Below are 22,309 nucleotides of genomic sequence, written 5' to 3'. Positions count from 1 at the left end.
CCACCACCATTAATGCCTTTTGCTACCATCATCAAATTTAGATTTATAGATGATGGAGTTCATTGGATCCATCACCATCAATATTGATGCCTTACTTTATGGAATTTCGTTTGGTTTGATTTTAAATTGAGTTTGATTAGGTTTGATTTTGAGCCGGAGATTCTGTAACACCCTGTTTTGAGTCGTTTCATAATTCGGGGCCGTGACCCGAAGATCAAGTATCATGTGGCTTCGGGCTTTAGGGAAAGAGAGTTTTAGACCCATTTAGATGTGGGTAATGTAGATTGTGTGATCTAAGAGTTCGGTTGTGCTTTGCAGTCAAAGGGTAAAATGGGAAGTGGTGTTTCAAATTTCTTTTAAGAATTATGGATTTTAGTTTGATGTGTTTTAATTCAAGATTAATTAGAAAGGGTTGCAGAGCTCCTCAATACCTTTCCATGGATATAAAGAACGTCGAAATCATAGTTAGAACGAAGAAGTTATGACCATTCGAAGTTAGGAGGCTTTTGGGTTGAGCCTTGTATGTTGGATATACAACAAGTACACTGGGTGTACTAGGCAAGAGGTGATTGCGGAGTCTAACCTAGTATGATATGTGCACTAGGAGTATGTTGGGCATACGTAATCAGATGTCAAACCCTAATTTGAGGGTTTTGAGCCCTATTTAAGCTCCTTAACTCCCCCAAACCTTTCCATTCTCAGCCTCCACCCCTTCAAAGTCCTCCCATGAAATCCTAATCCTAGTGTAACAACCCGATATTTTTCAAGTCAATGTAGCGATCTAAAGTCAAGTAGTGTAACATATTTTTGAAATAATAAGAATAGCGTCAAAAATGAAATGCTAAAAATCTCAATTGGGATATATAAAGGGATAGATATCATAACAAGGTTTTTAGAAATATAATGAACACTAAAATCCGAGTTATAACGGAGATGTTATGACCCATCGAAGATCCGCAACAAAACCGGTAAAACACTGTTAAGCAGAAAACGTGAATTTTCAATAAAATGATTTTTAACCTTATGTATCTAAATTAAAGTCGTAAATATCATTAAACCGTAAACGTATATAAAAAGAACGTCCAAATCTAACTTCGTATGAGGAAGTTATGATTTTTCTAAGTTTCAGATATAGCAGTAGACAACTAAAAACTCGAAACAGAGATCGAGCGACTTTTAGCCGACACAACCTAAACGAGAATCGAAGATGTCACACCCCCGAACCAGACGGCGGAAACGTCCGGGGGCTGTCGTGACTCAATTGAATACCATAACATTGAATATATATGAAACATAACAACATTCGTCACCGTGCATTAATATATTACAACCAGCAGTGTTTACATGTCATACATTGTTTAAACATTACATTCCCAAAAATTAAATTGTTTGATTCATACATAAATAAACTGCAACCGTCACTGAATATGTAACGACCCAAATTTTTTTTTTGTTTGATATTACTTTAGAAAACATTAATAAATAAAATCATTGTCTAAATAAAAAGAAACATTGTTTGTTCACACCATAACACATTACAACCATGTTCTCAAAAGCCAAACCGTACATCCCATCAAATATCAGAGTACAATCCCAGTAAATCTCATAAATGCGGAAACCGAAGAGTGTGTGTATGACGTGCTGCTACCGCGCCGGCTCCTTCCCCTTCGATGCAGAGGTACCTGAAAACAAAACTGTAAACGTAAGCACAAAGCTTAGTGAGTTCCCCCAACGTACCGCATACCATACAAACACATAACATATATACTGCCAGGCTATTCTGGGGTGCCTGACTACCCGGTACGGCCATTCTGGGGTGCCGACCTACCCGTGTCAAGCCATTCTGGGGTGCTGACCTACCCATACGGCCATTCTGGGGTGCCGTCTTACCCGTGTCAAGCCATTCTGGGGTGCTGACCTACCCATACGGCCATTCTGGGGTGCCGTCTTACCCGTGTCAAGCCATTCTGGGGTGCTGACTACCCATCGGTCCTAACGACCGATCCTCGGGGACTATTTCACCCCTACTACTACTATCACATATAACATAATAAGCCAGCATGCATACATATCGTCACATACTGTCAGACGTATCTGGGGTGTCTGACTACCCTTCGGTCCGAACAACCAAACTCTACTACTATCACATACAGCATATCATGCTAGCATATAACATGTCATGTACTAGCGAACTTAGATGATATCACAAAGACAATCATCTATCATACAACTCCTACTGGTGGGTCGGCATTGTGGCCTTAGACCCACCGCTACTGGAAGGTAACTCACCTCAAAGTAGCTGCTGAACTGATCGGGAACTAACTGACTGCTGCTGCTCCGGGAGTCCTCCGGCTGCAATTTCCACGACATACTCAATCAAACACTGCTAACTGTCCTTTAGGTAAAATGACCATTTTACCCCTGGGTCAACTCCCAGCCAAAGCTGGAGTCAACTTTCAGTTGACCCGACTCGCCGAGTGGATCATCACTCGCCGAGTCCCTAGCAAACCAATGTCCTGGGTCCCTGGTTCTACTCGTCGAGTCGGGCTATGACTCGACGAGTTCACCTTCTAACTGCCATACAACACCTTCATCCTACTCGCCGAGTTGTATGAACAACTCGTCGAGTTCATCTTCATCCGATGAACACTTTATGTTAAGACTCGCCGAGTTGTATGAACAGCTCGCCGAGTCTGTTCTTGAGCTATGAAGATTGCCTTGGACTCGCCGAGTCAGGGCATTGACTCGCCGAGTCCTAACATGGGTGAGTTCAGCTCCCAACTCACCGAGTCACCCCCTGTGACTCAAGGCTCAACTCGACACATGAAGAAGGGACCAATTCGGTGACTCGCGACCAGACTCGCCGAGCCACCTATGCGACTCGCCGAGTCGTCGCCATGCACTCCTTAAATATACCGATTTGCTCGGTTCCAGACCATGCCATTCATAGATCTGGACTTCTAGGACACGAATCACACGTAAAGTTTCCAACTTTACGTGTGGATATTCACCAATATGGATTATAGGGCTCAAAATGTCTCAAAATGGTAGATCTAGGGCTAACAATCCTCATGAGGCCAAAAAACTAACAGATCTGAGCTCCTGGAGCTCAATCTTACATAGATCCAAAGGCCAAACGCCTTATTACAACATATAATGAACATGCAAACTTGGGGAATTGACCAAGAAGGACCCCAAATGAAGTTTTAAGCATAGAATCAAGGGGAAAACGGGTTATACCTCAAAGGAAATGTTGAAATGACACAAGGATGGCTGATCTCCTTCTCCTCTTCTTGATCTACTCCTCTTACTCTTCAAAACCTTCAAGAACACACCAAGAACACTTCAAACTCTCAAGAAAACAAGGGAAAACGATGTAGGGGGAGTTCTGGGGGTGAATGGGGACGAGTTGGGGCGGAATGAGAGTTTAAATAGGGTGCAAACTCTTGAAACTTAGGGTTTCATCCCGCAGCGGTGACTCGCCGAGTCCAGGATATGGACTCGTCGAGTCGCCTACTTAAAACGCGTCCTGAGTCTCGTCCCTACTCGGCGAGTCGGACCCTATGACTCGCCGAGTCCAAGGCTAAATTAGGGCAATGCTCAAATAAAATTCACATACCGGAAACCAGGTGCTACAAATCTCCCCCACTTATTTTAGACTTCGTCCTCGAAGTCTGCTGCCTGATCCTGAAACAGCTCGGGGTAATGCTCCATCATCTCGTCTACCGGCTCCCAAGTCCACTCTGAACCCTTGCGGTGCTGCCATTGCACCTTCACTAGCTCCACCCTCTTGTTCCTTAAATCCTTCGTCTTCCTGTCGAGGATTGCGACTGGGCGCTCGATGTAGTTCAGGCTGTCATCAACCTGAATATCCTCCAAAGGTACTACTGCAGAATCGTCCACTAGGCACTTCCGCAACTGCGAAACATGGAAAGTGCTGTGGATCTGGCTAAGCTCGGCTGGCAGATCCAGCCTATATGCTACCCTGCCCACCCGGGCTAAGACCCTGAACGGTCCGATGAATCGTGGGCCCAACTTGCCCCGCTTCCTGAATCGGATGACGCCTTTCCACGGCGACACCTTCAGGAGGACCATATCCCCGACCTGGAACTCTAAATCGGATCGACGCTTGTCGGCATAACTTTTCTGTCGACTCTGGGCAGTCTGAAGCCTGCTCCGGACCTGCTGTATCCTCTCAGTCGTCTTGAGCACCACTTCGGTGCTTCCCATAACTCTCTGGCCAACCTCACCCCAGCATATCGGGGTCCTACACCTCCGTCCGTACAACATCTCGAAGGGAGGGCGGTCGATACTCGCGTGATAGCTGTTGTTGTAGGAGAACTCAGCCAAAGGAAGATAGGTATCCCAGCTACCACCGAAATCCAGAACACACGCCCGCAACATGTCCTCCAAAGTCTGGATGGTCCGCTCACTCTGTCCATCTGTCTGCGGGTGAAAGGCGGTGCTGAAATGCAGACGAGTGCCCAACTCGTCATGGAATCTCTTCCAAAACCTGGAAGTAAAACGCACATCCCTGTCCGAGATCACCGATACTGGCACCCCATGCCGTGCCACAATCTCCCTGATATAGATGTCGGCCAATTTCTCGGCCGATATGCTCTCCGGAATCGGAATAAAGTGAGCACTCTTGGTCAATCTATCCACGATGACCCAGATCGAATCCACTCCACGTGCGGTCCTGGGAAGCTTTGTGATAAAATCCATCGTGATATCTTCCCACTTCCACAGTGGAATGTCCAACGGCTGCATCTTTCCATGCGGCCTCTGATGTTCGGCCTTGACCTTCCTGCAGGTCAAGCACCGCTCGACGTACCATGCCACATCCCGCTTCATGCAGGGCCACCAATAGTCTAGACGAAGATCCCTATACATCTTCGTCGCCCCGGGATGAATAGAGAATCGGGACTTGTGCGCCTCCTCCATCAAAATCTGGCGCATGCCCCCGTGATACGGCACCCACACCCTATGGTGAAGTGTCAATAACCCTCGGCTATCATAATCGAAGGAGGAAACCTGACCTACTACGCGCTCGCTCTTCCGGTGCTCCTCCTTGATAGCCTCCTGTTGAGCTTCCCGAATTTGCTCCAACAGGGGAGTCACCACAGTCATCTTCAAACAGGCGTCCCTGATCGGTGCCGTCTTGCGGCTAAGCGCATCGGCCACCACATTGGCCTTTCCCGGGTGGTAAAGGATCTCGCAATCATAATCCTTCACCACATCCAACCACCGACGCTTCCTCATGTTCAGATTCGGCTGGTCCATGAGGTACCTCAAGCTCTTGTGGTCCGTGTAGATGGTACACCGAACCCCATAGAGGTAATGTCGCCAAATCTTGAGGGCAAATACCACCGCCCTCAACTCCAAATCGTGCGTCGGGTAGTTCGCCTCATGAGGCTTGAGCTGCCTCGAGGCGTAAGCAATGACATGCCCCCTTTGCATCAGCACCGCGCCCAACCCAGAAATGGACGCATCGCAATAAACCACGAAATCCTCTACGCCCTCTGGCAGGGCTAAGATCGGCGCCTCACACAATCTCTGTCTCAGCGTCTCAAATGCAGCCTGCTGCTCGGGTCCCCACCGAAAGACCACGGCTTTCTTCGTCAACCGCGTCAGGGGCACGGCTAGCTTGGAGAAATCCTGGATAAATCTCCGATAGTAGCCTGCCAATCCTAGGAAGCTCCGAATCTCAGATGGGGACTTCGGAACTTCCCATCTCATCACGGCCTCGACCTTGGCCGGGTCGACCAGAATCCCGTTCTGGTTGACGAGGTGCCCCAGAAATTGCACCTCGCGCAACCAAAACTCACACTTGGAGAACTTGGCATACAAGCTCTCCCTCCTCAGGGTCTCTAACACCTCTCTCAAATGCTCCTCATGTTCCTCCCGGGTCTTGGAATAAACCAAGATATCATCGATAAAGACTATCACAGACCGGTCCATCATCGGTCTGCATACACGGTTCATGAGGTCCATGAACGCGGCAGGAGCATTGGTGAGCCCAAACGGCATCACCACAAACTCGTAATGGCCATAGCGCGTCCGAAACGCGGTCTTCTGCATATCCTCCTCCCTGACCCTCATCTGATGATAACCCGAACGCAAATCAATCTTGGAGAACCAAGATGCGCCCTGAAGCTGGTCAAAGAGGTCATCAATCCTTGGAAGCGGGTAACGGTTCTTCACCGTTACCTTGTTCAGCTCCCGATAATCTATACACATCCGATGCGACCCATCCTTCTTCTTCACAAACAGAATCGGGGCTCCCCAGGGCGAACTGCTCGGCCGAATAAATCCCTTGTCCAGCAGCTCCTGCAGCTGCGTAGACAACTCCTGCATCTCGGGGGGAGCCAACCGATACGGTGCTTTGGCTATCGGAGCCGCACCGGGAACGAGGTCAATCCTGAACTCCACCTGTCGCTCCGGAGGTATCCCAGGTAGTTCCTCCGGAAAAACATCAGCAAAATCTCGAACCACCGGGACCTCGCTCACGGTCGCCTTACCCGCCTCCCGGGTGTCCATCACGTACGCGACGTAACCCGCGCATCCCTGCTGAAGGTAGCGCCTAGCCCTCGCTGCTGAACATACAGTGGGTCCACACTGCGGCCGCTCTCCATGAATCACTAACTCTCCCCCGCTTGGGGTCTTGACTCGCACTAGCTGCTGTGCGCAATCTATCACTGCCCCATTAGGGCTCAACCAATCCATACCAATAATCACCTTGTTCCCATGCAATGGAATGGGAACCAAGTCTACCAGGTAACACTCCTCAAACAGTCGCAGGACACAATCTCGAAACACCATCGATGCTCGCACCGATCGATCATCGGCAATCTCTACCTCTAACGGGCAATCTAACTCGCCTGAAGTCTCATGAAATCTCTTGCTGAGAGCAAGAGAAACGAACGATCGGGATGCACCCGAGTCGAACAATACCTGAACCGGGATGCCGTTCACATGGAACGATCCTAATACACATGTATACACACAGAGCACATATCAATATCATAACAACGTAAAATAAAAGATAGAAGGAAGGAATCATACCCGTCACCACATCGGGCGCGGCGCGTGCCTCCTCGGCAGTCAACTGAAATGCCCGACTCCTCACCACTGGAGCCTCTGCCTTGCCCTGACGGCCATCCGTGATCCGCAGGGTCGCTGGAGCTGGCGCCTTCACTGGCGCTGAAGCTGTCAACATGGGACAATTGGCCTTCTTGTGGCCCCTCTGGTTGCAGTGGAAACACAGCAACTCCGATGTCTGAATAACGGTCGCAGGAGCAATGCAATCCCTGCTGATATGCCCAAACTTGCCGCACTTGTAGCAGCCTGACGATCCCATCCTGCACGCCCCCTCGTGCGGCCTGCCGCACTTCCTGCAGCGGCTCGGTCCCAACTGGCCTTTCGGCCTCCCATCTGATCCCTTGGGCTTCTTCCCCGAAGCCCCCGATGACTGACCATCCTCAAGTTTCCGTTTCCGGATGTGCTCCAAATCTATCTCTCTCTCCCTAGCCCTGGCAATCATGGAGTCCAGGGTAGGGCAAGCCGAAAAACTAACATGCTCCCGAATGTCAGCTCGTAGCATATCGTGGTAACGAGTCCTCCTCATATCCTCGTCACCTGCATACTGGGGCACCAATAAAGCCCTCTCCCGAAACTTGGCGGTGATCTCCGCCACGGTCTCTGTCGTCTGCCTCATGTCTAAGAACTCCCTGGCCAGCTGCTGAAGCTCGACTGCTGGCGCAAACTCTGCCCTGAACCTAGCCACAAAGTCCGACCAGGTCATTGCCTCGATAGCCGAGGCTCCCATCGAGTCACCCACTGACTCCCACCAATCTCGGGCCCGGTCCCGAAAACACCCTGCTGCGTACCTCACCTTCGACCCCTCGGGGCAGAAGCTGATCAACTGGGCGGACTCGATATCCGCAATCCACCGCCTGGCGACAATGGGGTCCTTCACCCCATGGAAATCCGGCGCACCACTGCTCCTGAAGTCCTTGAAGGACAGTGTGCGAGATCCTGACTGGCTAGAGGCCAAGTCGCTCCTGAATGCCCGTAGGCGATCCTCCATCATCTCCACGATCCCTTCCTTGATCGACCCAAAGATGATGGGGGTCGATTCAAGGATGCCCCTAGTGATCTCCGACGTGATGAACTCACGTAGCCTCTCCTCAATCGGCTCGGTGCCAGATCCCGAACCTGACCCCTCTCCTGACCCGCCATCTGTCGGTCTCGGTCGAAGTACCACCATTCTGCAAAACATCAATAATAATTATTAGTGGTACTGCTACTTTCTGAGGGATCTCAACTACTTACAGGTTCCTTGGTCTCGTCTTGGCCTTCCTCGGCTCGGGTACGGATCCTCTGCTTTCAGTAGTACGGGCCCATACTACCTTCCACATCTATCCGTACCTTCTCCGAGGAATTCCTCGACTCCACCAACTCCCCTCTACTACTGCTACTCTCCGATATTCTCACCCTAGGCTTGCCCTAGGGAGAACTCAAGTTCAACACAACTGGTCCTCAGCTGCTGTAGGTCTCCTCATAATGCCAGTTAGCCACCACCTAAACACCATCACATGTAATGAGGATTAGATAATCCTTCAGGTAAAAGATCCGTCCCTACAACGGTTGGACTCAAACAAGAGCTGCGCAATAGGGCCAGTTCCAACACTTTGGGATTATTCAGCCCTGATTACATGTGGTGTGACGTGTTTACCTAGTGGCTCACTCCCATTACTCAGAATCCCACCAAGCACGAAGCAAGCAGCATTCGGATAAGGAAAAACAGACTCAAGCCAAAACTGTCCTTAGAACAAGAAACGACACTTAACATAGGATGCTAAGCTCATACTATCAGGCATAACCTAAACAGGCTACCCTACTGCTGTCTACTCAATTCTAACATGCAATATTCAATAAGCTGGAACAAATAAACAGGCACATAAGGCATCACTCCTAGATCCTTAGCCTATTCTAGCATGCAATATTCATAAAGCTGATAAACATAACATAAACTTGTATGGGTACTATGGGGAATACTTACTTGAGCTCGGCCGGTCGCGCGCGTCACACACTTTACTCTTTCTCGTGACTCTTTTCCGGGTTTTAAAGAATAATTTCTTTTGGAAAAATCTTTCAATCCCTCGGTTTGAGTCCAAACACTCCCGAAGGCGTGTCCGAATCCCTCAAACCAGGGCTCTGATACCAACTTGTAACGACCCAAATTTTTTTTTTGTTTGATATTACTTTAGAAAACATTAATAAATAAAATCATTGTCTAAATAAAAAGAAACATTGTTTGTTCACACCATAACACATTACAACCATGTTCTCAAAAGCCAAACCGTACATCCCATCAAATATCAGAGTACAATCCCAGTAAATCTCATAAATGCGGAAACCGAAGAGTGTGTGTATGACGTGCTGCTACCGCGCCGGCTCCTTCCCCTTCGATGCAGAGGTACCTGAAAACAAAACTGTAAACGTAAGCACAAAGCTTAGTGAGTTCCCCCAACGTACCGCATACCATACAAACACATAACATATATACTGCCAGGCTATTCTGGGGTGCCTGACTACCCGGTACGGCCATTCTGGGGTGCCGACCTACCCGTGTCAAGCCATTCTGGGGTGCTGACCTACCCATACGGCCATTCTGGGGTGCCGTCTTACCCGTGTCAAGCCATTCTGGGGTGCTGACCTACCCATACGGCCATTCTGGGGTGCCGTCTTACCCGTGTCAAGCCATTCTGGGGTGCTGACTACCCATCGGTCCTAACGACCGATCCTCGGGGACTATTTCACCCCTACTACTACTATCACATATAACATAATAAGCCAGCATGCATACATATCGTCACATACTGTCAGACGTATCTGGGGTGTCTGACTCCCCTTCGGTCCGAACAACCAAACTCTACTACTATCACATACAGCATATCATGCTAGCATATAACATGTCATGTACTAGCGAACTTAGATGATATCACAAAGACAATCATCTATCATACAACTCCTACTGGTGGGTCGGCATTGTGGCCTTAGACCCACCGCTACTGGAAGGTAACTCACCTCAAAGTAGCTGCTGAACTGATCGGGAACTAACTGACTGCTGCTGCTCCGGGAGTCCTCCGGCTGCAATTTCCACGACATACTCAATCAAACACTGCTAACTGTCCTTTAGGTAAAATGACCATTTTACCCCTGGGTCAACTCCCAGCCAAAGCTGGAGTCAACTTTCAGTTAACCCGACTCGCCGAGTGGATCATCACTCGCCGAGTCCCTAGCAAACCAATGTCCTGGGTCCCTGGTTCTACTCGTCGAGTCGGGCTATGACTCGACGAGTTCACCTTCTAACTGCCATACAACACCTTCATCCTACTCGCCGAGTTGTATGAACAACTCGTCGAGTTCATCTTCATCCGATGAACACTTTATGCTAAGACTCGCCGAGTTGTATGAACAGCTCGCCGAGTCTGTTCTTGAGCTATGAAGATTGCCTTGGACTCGCCGAGTCAGGGCATTGACTCGCCGAGTCCTAACATGGGTGAGTTCAGCTCCCAACTCACCGAGTCACCCCCTGTGACTCAAGGCTCAACTCGACACATGAAGAAGGGACCAATTCGGTGACTCGCGACCAGACTCGCCGAGCCACCTATGCGACTCGCCGAGTCATCGCCATGCACTCCTTAAATATACCGATTTGCTCGGTTCCAGACCATGCCATTCATAGATCTGGACTTCTAGGACACGAATCACACGTAAAGTTTCCAACTTTACGTGTGGATATTCACCAATATGGATTATAGGGCTCAAAATGTCTCAAAATGGTAGATCTAGGGCTAACAATCCTCATGAGGCCAAAAAACTAACAGATCTGAGCTCCTGGAGCTCAATCTTACATAGATCCAAAGGCCAAACGCCTTATTACAACATATAATGAACATGCAAACTTGGGGAATTGACCAAGAAGGACCCCAAATGAAGTTTTAAGCATAGAATCAAGGGGAAAACGGGTTATACCTCAAAGGAAATGTTGAAATGACACAAGGATGGCTGATCTCCTTCTCCTCTTCTTGATCTACTCCTCTTACTCTTCAAAACCTTCAAGAACACACCAAGAACACTTCAAACTCTCAAGAAAACAAGGGAAAACGATGTAGGGGGAGTTCTGGGGGTGAATGGGGACGAGTTGGGGCGGAATGAGAGTTTAAATAGGGTGCAAACTCTTGAAACTTAGGGTTTCATCCCGCAGCGGTGACTCGCCGAGTCCAGGATATGGACTCGTCGAGTCGCCTACTTAAAACGCGTCCTGAGTCTCGTCCCTACTCGGCGAGTCGGACCCTATGACTCGCCGAGTCCAAGGCTAAATTAGGGCAATGCTCAAATAAAATTCACATACCGGAAACCAGCTGCTACAGAATATGATTTCCCTTGATTCACTGGTTCCCTGAGAATACAAGTATTTTGAAAAACGTCAACATATGAAATGTTGGTGAGTTCATAAGTAGTGTTTGAAATCGAATGTTTGTATTGTTTGAAAAACCACCAGAAAATCCGATATTTTCTGAAAAGAAAAGCTTTTGAAAACGTTTGTGAAGATCCATAGGTATGCTTGTTTGTTTCTATACTTGTAAAAAATGTTCATTGAAGATGTATGCATTTCAAATCTGTATGTATTGAAAACCCTAGGAAAACCCGATGTTCTCCTAGTTCCTTGAATTACATGAAGTTACATTGAAACCATTGCATAGCGTATAGTGTCAGTCCCAGGCGACGTTGGAAGGTTCTAGAGCAGGATTATTTACTACAAACCCGCGTTACACAAACGCCCAGTTTATAGTTATACTAACGACCCCGATGGCGTCGTCAGTACTAATCGCGTTATCCAATCGCCCTGACTAGGTGTAGTCCCACATCCGAAGAGAAAGAGGTCACGAAGACCTTGATAACTCTATTAATCGGTTGGGGATAATATGCGTGCGAGGGGTCCCCGACCCGCCTCGTAAAATATGCAGACTTTTCTAGCAATACCAAGGACCCTTGGGGACCAGTGGTATACAAGCCATTGAAAGTCCCTCTACGTTGTGCCGAGTCGGTGAAACTCAACACTTCGTAGAAAATATGTGTCTTCGGGCCTTAAGATCAGGTCATTGGGCTAGCTAGGCTCAACAAACAAGATTTTACACTTGTGGGGCCCAAAGATGGTGCGTAGACGTCTGTGCACACTCGTATGTATATGTATTACCAAGCGTTACTTGTATGAATCGTAGTGTCGTAGTGTTAGTAGTTGTAGATTTCTATTGGCTCGAGACCGAGCCAATTCGTTTAACGACTTTTGGTATTGTAATGTATTGTATTTCGTCGATAGCCGCGGTGCCATTATTTGATCAAATTGTACATATTGAATTAGCCTTGAAATATTTCTGTTTTTCAGCCCCTCATTGTTTGTAAAATTTACATTTTCAACCCTTTTATTTAATACTTCCCGGTTTGGTCCTTGAACTAATTTTCTTGACATTTTAACACCAAAAATTATTGAAATTAATATTTTTCAGCATATTTTTCATAGAAAACAGTTTAAGTCCCTGAAAATGCAGTTTTCTCGGTTTTAATCCCTTCTTTTCGCAACTTTGACAATTTTGGCCCAAATTGGAAAATTTTTGCAACTTTGGTCCTTTTTAATGTAAAAAGCATTTTAAACCTTTGAAAAGGGTTTGGAACACTTATAGTCCACTGTTTTACAGAAAATCACAGTTTTGGCCCTCCAAAACAGAAAAATTCGCATAATGGGCCTCATTGGGCCGAAATTTTCATTTTTAGCCCATTAAGCTTGAAATTTATGTTTTTAATCCTCTAATTGAGTATAATTCCAGAAATAGTTTTATGGAAACTGTTTTGGCACACTTCATCCATCAGAATCTGTGAAATGTCAATTTGGGCCCTTAATTTTGTATTTTTCACATTTTAGGCCCAAAATTTGTGTTTTTAACCCAAAGAAAATTATTACTAAACCACTTAGCCATTTTTCTTGAAACACTTTGTATGTAGGAATATATTTGAAGCTAAGATCATAAAACATAAGTTATATCTCGGTTTTGAGGGGTTTTATGGCTAGATCCAACATTAAAACACATAAAAGCATACATATAAGCATGAAAATCATACAAGGCATACAAACACATATAGATCTACACTTTCACTTGTATTCCCCCCCCCCCCCCCCACAAAACTCATAAAAACAGAAAATAGGGGGTATGAAGCTCACCTTGGGTGTGGTTTCGGTTTTTGGAAGAAAAGATGGAAGAAAACTTGATGATTTTTGGCCTTAGCACCTTTCCTTGGTAGATCTTGAGTTTGAGATGGTTCTAGGGTGCAAGATCACGATTTTTGCATAGTTTAGGAAAGGATTTTGATAACAAAAAGAATTTAAATCATAGATCTATGCATAATCTTACCTTAGATGATGATTAACTGCAAGATCCTCTTGAAAGCTTCCTAAAACTCGTGATTTTTGAGTGGAGAGGGAGAGATGTTCTTGAGTGTTCTAGAGGGAATTTAAGAGATTTTTGGTGTATGTGTGTGCTACTCACGGCCAAAACAAGAAGAGAGAGGGAGAGAGAGAGTTGCATGGAGAAATGAGATTAGCATTGATATTTGAGGAGTATTAGCTTGGATATCCACCATGTAATAATGAGGTGGCATGCATTAAGTCACTTCTCCCCTTTTCTTCTTGGATTTGGGCCTTGGGCTGAGATTTTGGGAAAAAAAGGAAAAAAAAATTGGGCCTTTGCCCCTAAGCCCACTATTAGAGTTAATCTTGGGTATATTTTAAGTCTAAAGGAATGTGGTAGGATTTTTTTATATTTTTATTGGACTAGTTTAGGTTATTTATGTATCAAGGCTTTTAATTCATTTTATTCTAGGTCCAACATGACCTAAAATATTGAAATAAATAAGTGTGGGTCCAATTAGAGCCCAATTAGGGTTCTAAGCCCATGATAGTCTAATTGGAAGCTTATTGGTCCATTTGGATCCAATAAGGAAGTTCTAGTCTAAAATAGACTTAACAAGAACTTCTAGGGTTTTCCAATTGTTTGATGACTATTTGTAGCACTAGTATAATGTATTTGATTGAAGTTTTTGATTCACATTAGCTTGAATGTATAGATTACATGACACAAAATTTCCAGTTGTGACAGAAGATCTCGACAAAAGTAGTTCAATGGTAAAAAGACAGATGAAAATGAACGTCGGATAAAGAAGTTATGAATTTTTAACGGACGTTTCCAGTCCCGACCTGTTAAAAATATAATATTAAAAAGAAAAGTCAAAATTAGCCGACGGAGGGTAAACGAAAGTTGTAGAACATAATATCACCTACGTGTGGATATAAAGAACGTCAAAATCGGAACTCGTATGCGAGAGATATGAATTTCCAAAGTTCGGGACACGAATTCCCACCCTGTCAGAGGACTCACGACGTGAGCCACTCCATGCTCACGACGTGAGCTCCAAAATCACTCCCTATAAATAGAAACCGAAGGTCTCGGGTTTAGGCTGCTCAACTCTACTTCCCTATCTACTTTTACTCTGTGTAAAGCATCCCGAGACTACCTTGACGGCCCGGTTACGTGTCGAAGTCCTGACGGAAGCCCGAAGTCTTTAAGTTCCCGAGATTTTCGAGAAATCGACGTCTTTCCGATCAAAGTGCTGCACGAGCAAAGTATCGTTTTCATCAAATCGTCACTTCTACGAAGTGAGTTCATACCCCTAACTTATCTTTTGAACGATTTAAAATGCTTTTAGGGGGGGGGTACAAGTAGAAAACATTATAGTTATCGAATCAATCACATGTGATTTATAACTATCAAAACAAGTGGATCTCTTATACTTCAAACTGTGTTATCAGACATACTAGTTCAAAACGTTTTACAAACTAACATCAAGTCATCTATAACCATTCAAATGGTTAAAACTCTTTTACATGCTAAACTCTTTTATCAAACTCTTTTAAGCTTATATATTGTCAAAATCATGTCTATATAGATATAGTTATATAAATGAGGTTGAAAGGGCTTAGGATTGATAACTCACTTTATTTCCTGTTCCTTATTTGGTTGTGGACTTAGGGTATCAGTTGTTTGTCCGAGGGTCGTTTGAATCTTAGTTATATATATTAAGTATATGTGTATAGATATAAAAGTTCTTACATCAGTTCAACACCTTTGGTTAGCAAAAGTGTACAAACATACCCAGTCATATAAACAACATTACTAGTAAACTATAATAGGTATAGTTTAGAGGACTACTACTCACTATTTCTAGTACAATGAAATATACAAGAGTCAGTTCATACACGATTTTATTCAAACATACTATAACAAGAAACAGAAAGAACATACTATAATGAGAAACAGGGAGGAACATTCTATACAAAGAGAACATACAATACACTAGAACAGATAAAACATACTATACAAATACAAGAATACATTAACATTAATGTGAGTCACTACTTCATGGCATGGCAAAATACTGTTGTGTAATGTTTTGTTACCAGAGTCTCCTGGAGGGAGAGCGTGAATTTGTGTATAGATCTATACGGGATTGACCATCCTACACCTTGCTACTAGCTAAAGTGGGACCCGCAGGTCTACGGGTGACGAATGTCATACCAGTTTGACGTCTTTGATCGTCGTTTGTTACTAGTCAATCAAGTATGGTTATAATCTCATCACATTTCACCTTAATTAAACAAACTGGTTGAAGGTAGTTAGTACATTAGTAGTTACTTATATACAATAGTACAATACATCTTTATTTTCCCATTGCATTAACATTGTGATCTTCTCACATAAACGGTAATGTAAAACTATATTTTGGTAATGATAGTCATACTTGGGGAAAAACACTTACTTTTACAAAAGAACAAACATACAGAACAATCGGGTCTTGGTATAAGGCTACATTTCATAATAAAGTAGAAAATATAGGATTTTCTAGGAGATACAACAATTACATCGAACTCTTACAAACATTTATAAACTCTTTCATATAAACAATGACACTAAATACTTATGAACTCACCAGCTTTAATGTTGATCTACTCTTTCAAAATAACTTGTATTCGCAGGTCACCAGTAGATAGGTACATTTGGACCAGGCTTTTGAAAAGACGGAGCATGTTCAAGTCTCGTCTTTATTTTGATTATTCATTTTTGGTGTCTTATAACTATATACAGAACACACTTGTATTAAATTATATTATTAATGCAATGGATGATGTTGTTTCTTGTTTACTATTATGCATTGATATGATACTGTACATGATGTCCTCCGCCCCAAATCGTTTCTTGCCGTACCGGTTTTGGGGTGTGACACCTAGTTTGAGCCTTATAAGCTAAAGGAAGGTGTTTTTGAGTGATTTGGAGTGTTCATGGTGCACCTTAGAGAAGAAGGAAATCCTTGGAGAAGTTTTGGTTGCATTGGAACTTGTAGATCTAGACATTGTTCACCTTGATCTTTCTTCGAAAGGCATAAAGTTTGAATCTTGATGATGTATTTGATAGATCTTGCTAGACTTCGGTGTTATGAGATTTTGGTCGCTTTAGTGCATAAAGTTTAGATCTTGAAAGTTTGTGACCTTGTTGTGAACAAAGTTGGAAACTTTATCCATCTGAACATCATTATGATTCAGATATGAAGGTTGGAGACTTGAACTTAATGGATTAAGTTGAAAAAGATGAACTTTTGGTCCATTTGATACTTAAAGGCTAGATCTTGGTGGTTTGGACAATTCTAATGGATAAAGTTGGAAACTTTATCCATTATGGAGCTATTGGGATCCATAACAATAGGATCCCGATCCTTCTATTCCTTCCATGGAAGTGTAATGATGTCTTAATGGATTAATAAGTTATGGTTTTGGCTTTTGGACCTTTTCTAGACATGGAAAGTCATAAAGGTGGAAACTTTATTAGTTAGAATTATGTTGTGGGGATAGATGTGAGTGTTGGGTGAAAGGACTTAAGAGAATAAGCACTTAACGGAAAAGTGTCATTTGACCGAGTACGCTGGGACTACCTTTGAGTAAGTTTCACGTACTCGTATGGAGTCCCATCCCTGGATAGCGAGTACGCCATGCGTACGAGCTGATTACGTTGGGCGTACTCAACCTCAAGCTGGATTTGTTGACTTTGACTTCCGTTGACCGTTGAATTTTTGACGAAGTTTGACCTTGGTTCAAACTTGAGGATTTTGGGCTATTAATTAAGATTTTATCTGGTTTTGGTGTTAGTGGATTCGCGAGTGCAAGCAGTGCAGAAAAAGGATCGTATCTTAGTGTTTCAGAGTTCTTTGATTCAGGTGAGTCTTCTCCCTGTGCTTATGAGTTGAAGGTGCCAATTTCGACTCACTAAATTGTGTATGTAGGATGCTAGCTGTCTTTTTGACTCTTGCATGTTTGTATGAACCTATATGGTATTATATATATATATATATATATATATATATATATATATATATATATATGTGTGTGTGTGTGTGTGTGTGTATGTGTGTGTGTGCTGACCAGCTGGGTCTTTTATGTTGTTACTATGATGTGTGTTACTATGTATTGAGACTTCAGGTAGTCTTCAGGATTGCTGATAACCCACCATGCATGTTGTTTGCCCACTGAGACTTTGGGTAGTCTCCAGGGTTGTTGATAACCCACAAGGCATGTTGTTTTCTCACTGAGACTTTGGGTAGTCTCCAGGGTTGCTGATAACCCATATTTGTTTATTTATGTTGTGTTGTGTGTGGTATTTTTGGGAACTCACTAAGCTTAGTGCTTACGATTTGTGGTTTAAATGTTTTCAGGTTTTCTTATAATAAAGAAGAGGCACGGTTCGATTGCATCGCATCAATTGGGACCTGTGTACTTGATCATCTTTAATGATACTCTGATAAATGTTATAAGATCTTATAGTTTTGAATTAGATAAACATTTAGAGTTTTAACAAAAAAAATGTGGGGCGTTATAAGTTGGTATAAGTGCCTTGGTTTGAGGGATTCGCGTATACTCTTGGATGTGTCTGAACTCAAACTGAGGAATTGGTAAAATTTTCTAAAAGAAAATGATTTTCTAAATGGTTTTTTAAAATAAAAAGAGGTGCGATGCGTGCAATCAACAGATCTCAAGTAAGTATTTCCTAAAATACCCATGCGTGTTTTATGAGTGATGTTTGATGTGAGTATATGGGAATTGCATGCTAGATTAAGGGCTAAGGAACTGTTTAGTGTTGAATGGTAGGATGTCTAATTAGGAGAGATACCTTTATGCCTATTATGTGAGCTGGTAGTGATGCATGCTAGTGACTAGAGATCTTCAGAAGCTTCTGAGATATGACTACCTATTTATGCGATGTTATTAGTTCTTGATGCTCGAAAGCCGCTTGCTTTGTGCTTTGTAGGACTCATATTGATGTAAGTTAGTTATCGCATGAATATGTTAAGTTACACGCAATAAGGGTTAAATAATCTTAGAGTCGTTGACTTGGCCTTATTGCGCAGCTCTCGTTTGAGTCTAACCATTTTAGGATTGAGTCTTTTAGTAGAAGGATTATCTAAGCTTTGTTGCATGTAATTATATTCGTGATGTAGTTAACTGACATTAGTAGATTTCCTTCAGCAGCTGATGGCAGGGTGAGGTGGGAATCTGTAACACCCATTTTTCCAAGACGAATCAAATTAAGGGTTCAAGGAGTCAAAGGTTGGATTTTGGAGAAAAAGGATCCTCACTACGTGAGGCATGGAAGCTCACGATGTGAAATGGGCTGCATGAAGATTTTTTCCGGGACCGAGCTCATAACGTTAGGAGCGATGCAGCCCAAACCCATGATCTTTTGGGGTTTCCTTTGTATTTAAGCATCTCTAACCTCATTTTAGGGTTTCTTATCAGCCCCAACCCCTCTTTCACCTCAGAAAAACCCTAGTGCCCATCCTTGCTTGATATTTCATGGCTTTGGAGCATTTCTTGGATTGGAAGGAGGAAAGAAGAAGAAAAAGGTGACCTTGTGTTGTGGCTTGCAAGGCATCATCATCAACATCACCTTACATTGTTTCTGGACCATTGTAAGTGATAAAGCTCCCACCTTTATGGTTATATAAGGCAAGATCTAAGTTTTGTCCCACTTTTCTTTTTGATTGCGCATGTTGAGTGAATGGAAACCATAAAGTTGGCAACTTTATAAGTTATGAGGGCCTTAGGGATGTCGTGGAGTTCAGATCTAGAGAATGGTTGAGTTTTTGGAGCATTGCATGAAAGTTGGATGTCTTTTCTTCAACTTTGGACCTAAATGAGATCTAGACATGTATTGGACATATATGTCTTAAATGCATCAACTTTCTAGTGTATTAAGAGCCAATAAGACCTTCTAGAAAGTTAGAGTTCAAGGCTTAGTGGATTAAGGACTTAAAAGTTTTTAGCCTCAGATTGTTCTTACGATGTGTGACACAAGGTCTCACGACATGAGGAGCGTTTGGTCCCATTTTCGATGAGCTTGTTGGGGCTCACAACATGAGGATAAGCTTTTCATGTCGTGAGGTCAGCTCAAGTGTCATTCCTTGACTGAGTTGGCTAGGTTAAGTCAGGATGAGTTGGGATTTAATCAAGTGAGCTCTCATGACATGACCAAGGACCGTTCATGACGTAAGATGTGATTTTGGGATTTTGGGCCTTGTTGGTGTTGGATAAGGTGTCTAAGTCCATAACTTATTTGGTATATACTTGACCCGACCGGCATGGTCCATTTGGGTTGCATCTCATCCAAACTATTATGGATAATTTTATGAGAGTTATACACATATGTTTATTAATATATTATGAGTTATAATATATTAATATGAAGTTACGTTATTTAATTAGTTTTAGTCTTAAATTAATTATGGATTAATTTAGAGATTAAAAGGAATACTAATTAAATTATGGGCTATTTGTTTTATATAGTGTGGGCTAATACTCATTTGTTAATGGGTTAGGCTTATGTGGAAGTCCATGGATGATCCATGGAGCTTTTAACCCATGGATCCTTGGAATAGGAAAAGACATGGGTTATTAGGGTTTCACCCTAACCATGCATACTATATAAGCATGCTTATGGATCATGAAAGAGAGCCTAAGATAGCCTAAGAGAAAGCTAGTGTTCTAGTGTGTATGTGCATGTGTGTGGCCGAAAATACAAGAGTGTGTATACTCTCTCAAAGTTTTCCAAGAGTTTGTGGTGTTTGTGATTCCATTTGAGGCATTCACACTATTGGTGCTTGGCCCTCAAACTCCTAAGAACCCAACACAACAAAGGTATGTAATCTCTTCTAACTCTTTTATGTTGAAATGTTCCCCATGCCATGTTAGATAGGTTATAAACCTTGGAAAATTATTATTTTGCATGTATTTAGACAAACATAGATCCAAGGTTTATTAGGGTTGCATGCACACTTAGGAAGTGTTAGATTGCTCAAAACCCAACAGTGGTATCAGAGCCTAGGCTTGCTTGTTTGATACTTGATGCAAAATAGTGAAAAAAAAGTCGAAATCGTTGCTGTCTGCATGCTAGACTCGCCGAGTCCATTGGGGGGACTCGCCGAGTCCAAGGCAAACTTCAACCTACTCGACGAGTCCGTTCGTGCACTCGGCGAGTAGGATCGGAAGAATACAGAATCTCGACTTTTGCTGCTGGAAATGGATTGAAAACATTACCCTAAATTGTTTTGGTGTTGTAAAACTTATTTTAGTTGGTGTAATGGTTGTTCTAATCCATTTACAATAGCATATATCAAAAATCCATGATTTTATGTGTTCATATAATTCTTGAATTTTTGATGATCATGTTCATGTTCTTATGAATTTAGAAAATGATAGGAATTATTTGCTGAATTGTTTAGAATTAATTCTTAATCATTTATGTGTTTTAATGGAGTCCATAATTTGTCCTCAAGTTATGGATTACCATTGGTCACTTTCATTTAACACACACTTACAACACATAAGTTACATGAAAATGAAGAGTCTTCATTTTTATGAACCTTTAATTCATAAGTTATGAAATGAAGAGTTTTGCAAAGTTACAAAACTTGTCCTCAAGTTTTGGAATTTGTAAAGTTTCACACACTTTAATAAACTTTAATTCCAAACCTTAGAGTTTTAATAGTTAAAATTCAACCCTTATACTATTTATAACATTAATGGTTAATTATTATATATATGTATAAGAATAAGTCGTTTTACCGTTAGTAGGCCTCATTCACGAAGCCGGTCTATAAGGTGGGTATAAGGTTGTTGCCTATAAAATGGCGACTTAATGGGTGTATACTCTCACCCACCGCTTGCTTGATCGGTGGAGGGTCGTTAGCCGAACGGGTAGAACAACGACTTTAAATCCTCATTAAAAGTATAATGAATATTATAAAATAACTAAACTCTTTTAATTCCCAATCTTAGTTATTTTAGGAAAATGTGAACATGGTGCTAATCCATGGAATTCACACTTTGTACCTTACCAAGTCGTTAGTGGAGCGTGTGTGGTTAACCGGCACACTAATTAGACTAGTAAGGATCACGAAGGGTAACTTAATGTTGTCATAGATCAATGGAGCGTGTGTGGTTAACCGGCACATTGATTAGGTGATAATATTAGGAGTACCAAGTGAGTTAGCATGGTTATTCACACCTTGTTTTGTGATCCTCGGCATCCCAGTCACAAAACTTGAAGGGCACAATCGAGATTGAAACATGCCATTGAAAAGTTCAATGAATCTAAAAAGATTCTAGGAATTTCAAATCCAATTAAACCTAATTAATCATTTCGTTTTCATGGTGGAAATTGGTGAATCGTCATTCGCCTACCTTTCAAATATATTATTACTTAGATTACGGCATCCCTCTTCTAAGTGTAATATATTATGATTGGATCCTAGCCTTAATATTACATTTGGGTGTCTTATTAAGGATCCTAAATATCTAATCTAAACTTACTTTCTTCTTTCAGATGTCTTCCAACACTAATGCTTCAGGCTCTAACCCAACTGGTTCTTTCTCTCTCATGAATCTTTGTGGGAGGGTCATCTTTGATGGTTCCAACTTCATGGATTGGATTAGGAACATCAGGATGGTTACTCGTTACAAGGACAAGGAATATGTCCTCGATAAGGAGTTAAAAGAACTTGATGAGTCTACTGCTACTCCTGAGGAGATCGCTGAATTCAGGACTCATGAGAGAGATGCTACTAAGGTGGCATGTATCATGAT

The sequence above is a fragment of the Lactuca sativa genome, chromosome 1 (genome assembly GCF_002870075.4).
Source record: "Lactuca sativa cultivar Salinas chromosome 1, Lsat_Salinas_v11, whole genome shotgun sequence".
Taxonomy (NCBI): Eukaryota; Viridiplantae; Streptophyta; class Magnoliopsida; order Asterales; family Asteraceae; genus Lactuca; species Lactuca sativa.
This window is presented reverse-complemented; position numbering follows the sequence as displayed.